Here is a 4,440-nt window from a genome sequence, read left to right on the forward strand (position 1 = left end):
TCTACAACATTCACTTATAGCTAATCCTTCATTTTGCGTTTTCTGCTAAGTGAATGTGATCGGACCCTTCCCCCTCTATGCTCAAACGAATCTATTCACAAATTCTTCATGTGCATTCTATTTGAAACTCGTTCAAAATCTTCACTATGTCCTTGTCAGCTGAAGAATTTGCGAATGGAACGTTAAAACTTATCTTATCCAAATTTTCGGCTTTGCCGCTCAAACCGTACGTTCCGCATCCCACGATAGACTTATCTATTCACCCACAATCTAACACGATCTCCACTTCTCAGTATGTGGGTGACACATGTCAAGCGAATGAGAAGGGTCAGGGGCATGTTCGTCCAAAATCTTCGAGCGAACAGTTTTTCACTGTGGCTATAAATACCCCTCTCCCCTTCCTCACTTCCTTTACTCCGCTCGACCTCTCTCTCCCGCTCGAGCTTCTCAAAACCCTAGCGCCGCCGCTACTTCATCATCGCCGGTGAGGAAGAGCTTCACTACCTCGACCTCGTTGACGTCATACTCGCACCGGCCGCGGAAATCTTCACTCCGCCGCCGCCGTAGCTGTCTTCCTCCGCCGATTTAGGGCGTGGAAGATATGCACAGACGAACTTCTCATCTCTACCTCATAGTTCGTCATGTTCTTCATCCAGGGTAATTAAAAGTTACTTTCACTGCCCTCTTTGATTCGAATGTTTTCTACAAAATCTTCAAAGGTGTTTTTCTTCAAATCCTCACACACTAAACACCTCGCAAGTCATCTGTTCTTGATTCATTTCTCTAAGCATCATTTTCTTCAAGATTCCTCAATGGAACCTAAGACAAAGAACGCTTAGTGAAATTCTTCAAGACTCATCTGGTCAAATTCCTCAAACTTGTTCTTTTTGAAAAACCTTTTGAGAACGCATATGACCTCTCCAAATTCCTCGCACCTATACTCTGTTCACAGGTACTCATGTCTGCTGCTGAATCACTAGGTTCTCATCAACTTAACTCATTTGCAGCGTTCCTCGAAGAAAAGTTGCATACTTTTTCAGAGAATTCGATTGTTCAAATTCCTCAACTGAAGAATATGGCAGACGGAAAGAAGCCACAGAAAGGAGGAAAGAAGCCTGAGGTCATGACTGCCTTTGAGATCCCTGATGATATATACAAAGACTATTGCACTCCTGATGAGGCCAAGTTTGGTAAGGAGAACAAAAATCAGCGCAAGGTGCGCATCCAGAGGATAGAAAGGAGATGGGCAAGAAAGTGGAGGGAGTACAGGTATGTAACTCCCAAGTACATGAAGAAATTCGCTCTAAACCCTCCATGCCCAAGACCTCCATTGGCACCTGGCCAAGAAGCAGATCCCACCAGCCTCAAGCGCGGTGAGGACTATCCTGATGAATGGGCCAAGCACCAGGCCAAGTTGGCTAGACAAGCCAAAGAAGCAGTGAGGAAATTCAATGAAGACTCTGCTGCTGCTGCTGCTGAGGTCCCTATCAAGCCAAAGAAATCTATGGCAAAGAAGCCTGCGCGTAAGCCAAGTGCTTCACCTACAGTGCCCTCAAGGCCAAGTTCCTCAGCAATGCCCTCACGGCCAGAATCTTCAAAGTCCTCAAGGCCAATTCCTCATGCTGCTCCTGCTCCTCCAAAATCCTCGGCAGCTCCTCCAAAGGCCTCAGTTGTTCCGACAAAGTCCTCAGCACCTGTGCAACTTGCCACGTGCCAAAGGACTACAGGCATCTCCATTGCCTCAGGTGTCTCAGCTAGTTCCTCAGTTGCACCCAATTCTTCAACGGGTCCCTCTCTGTTGAAGACAAAGGCCACTGCTGGACGAGGTCCTCGCCCTAGTCCTCAGAAGAAGCAGGTTGCCTTCCAAGTGCTGTCTGAAGAAGACGAAGCTGATGATGAAGAACTTGCTGAGATCATCAGAGATAGGCAAGTCAGGGCCGCTAGAGCCAAGGGCACAAATGTGCCTCTGCTTTTGGATCCCAAGCCGATCCTCGACTATATTGATCTCTCGCACAAGGACCCAAACACTCATATGCCTGATTTCAAGTTGACTCCTGGCCAAAGTCACATGTTGACCCATTTCATCCAAGAAGAAAAATGGAAATATGAGAAGACCGGGCAGATCAAGAAGGCGCAGTACAGGAAGGAGAAATTTCTAAAGAACAACGTTGTCTCTATGACAACTGATGAACTTATAAAAGTCCAATCTGAAATCAAAACCCTCAGCGATGATTTCAATGCCTACTATGCTGATTGGCAAGGAGCCAAAGTCAGGTTTGTTTAAACTGACTGAGAAGTTCACCACCAATGTTGCAGCCCCATCGCAACAGGAAATTCCTCAGGCTGAAGCATCTGCTCATCCAACTAAAGAACATGCCAGCACCACTGATGACTTTCAGGCTGCTGAAGAAAATGCTAGTTCCAGGGTTGATGACTGTATTCCAGTCGCTGAAGAAATTGCCAGGGCATCCACTAGTGATGTGCCTGAAGAAAATGAAGAGGTCAGGGCAACTGCATCAGTTGTGCCTGAAGAAAATAAACCAGATTCCTCTGCTCCTCCTACGCCTACCCCAACTCCGATCCTTCCATCTGCATCAGATGTGAAGAAGACCAAGGCTGCAGAGCGTGCAGCTGTGAATAAAAGGAAAGCACCAGCTACTTCAGATTCTTCAGCTCCGAAGAAAATGAAGCCTATGACAAGTTCATTTGAAAATCCCATTGATGTTGTTCCGATCTCAACCATGCCATCAAAGGACCTTGTCCCTTTTGATGAAGAATATGTGATCCCTAGCGGATCCGATGAAGAAAATCCTTCTGCTGCTTTGTCAGAGCAGATGGATGAAGAAATTGAAGCGAATCAAATCCCTTCAACACCAGTTGTTTCATCGCCAATGCCTCAGTTCACAGCTGAAGAGGCTGACATTGAAGAAATGGAAGATGAAGATGTGGACATTGGTTGTACCACACCTATGATGAATGATAACTTTTGGGAAAGTCAGCACCCCAGCTCTCCACTCTTCACACCATTACAGCAAATACCTCAGTCCCCTGCACAAACTGTTCAAATGGGCTCTGAAGAAACTCACCCCAACTCGTTTGTACGTGAAGAAATTCCAGCCACTAGTGCTGAAGAAACTGCTGCTGCTGATCATCTGAAGACGCAGACTGCCACAGAAGAGGAACCAGAAATTCCTCAGCCTGAAGAACCTGAGATTGCGATTCCTGAGGTTGTGATGCAACTCACTGACACTCCTCTGCCCAAGCCAAAGGATCCATTCTCAAGGAAGCAAAAATTCAAGGCTGAAGATTTCTTCGGCGAGCATGTATTCTTCACAGACTACAACCCCTATGACTCTGCTCGCATTAGGAAGAGGCGTTTCTGGACTGCCAGCCAGGCAAATTTCTATTCCTCAGTGTTGTTCAACAAAGACAAAATCTTCGATCATGCACACATTCCTCACGTGGATATGGAATCACTGTCGTGCTTCGAGCCAGTCCTCAGTGTTCTTCACGATGCTGGATTGTTAAATTTCTGCACAGACATATGTGATTGGAATGAAGAACTCATTCTTTAATTTTATGCGACGCTGCACATCACAGGAGATTCTAAAGATGTGAATTCATGGGTCCTAGAGTAGATGTCTGAAAATACACACTACAAGGCACCAGCAACTGAATTGCTTCGTGCTTGCATAATTGTCTGTAATATGTTCATAATATGTTTTGATCGTGCTTGCATAATTGTCTGTAGGTATATGCAACTTTTTCAGGAATTTTCTCAATAGTTTCTTAAGTAAAACAATCTTATACCATTGGAAGTAACACCACTGGCTAGGCGGTAATGATGTTCATCGTTTACATGTTTTATAACAGAAGCTTAAACCAAAATCATGGAGATTGGGAACCTACCATACACAAGAAGCGGCACGCCCTCCCAATGATGTTGTGGTAGTATTGAGGAAGATTCACCGGTCACCACGGTTGGCTACCTTGCCCGCAACCACTACTAGCAAGCTCATGCCAATCACGGGTCACCTCTTTTGTTAACGGCAACTGCTACATCATTAGCAATTCAAAATCAACAAGGACTTTCAGATTTGTTCTTGTTTACCAAAACGTCACTAGTAGAAAACAGGGCTTTGGTCACGGGGCAGTTTTCACATTAGTCCCGGTTCAGTCAAGAACCGGGACTAACGTGAGCATTTATCCCGGTTCGTGCGGCTAAGGCATTAGTCCCGGTTCACCTGGGTCCTTTAGTCCCGGTTCGTGCCATGAACCGGGACTAAAGGATGCGATGCCCATTAGTCCTGGTTGGTGGCACCAACCAGGACTAAAGGTTAGACCTTTAGTACTGGTTGGTGCCACCAACCGGTACTAATGGGTTTGGAGGCATTAGTACCGGTTAATGGCACGAACCGGTACTAAAGGTCCCATTTTCAA

This window comes from Triticum dicoccoides, chromosome 1A (assembly GCF_002162155.2).
Source record: "Triticum dicoccoides isolate Atlit2015 ecotype Zavitan chromosome 1A, WEW_v2.0, whole genome shotgun sequence".
NCBI classification, from domain to species: Eukaryota; Viridiplantae; Streptophyta; class Magnoliopsida; order Poales; family Poaceae; genus Triticum; species Triticum dicoccoides.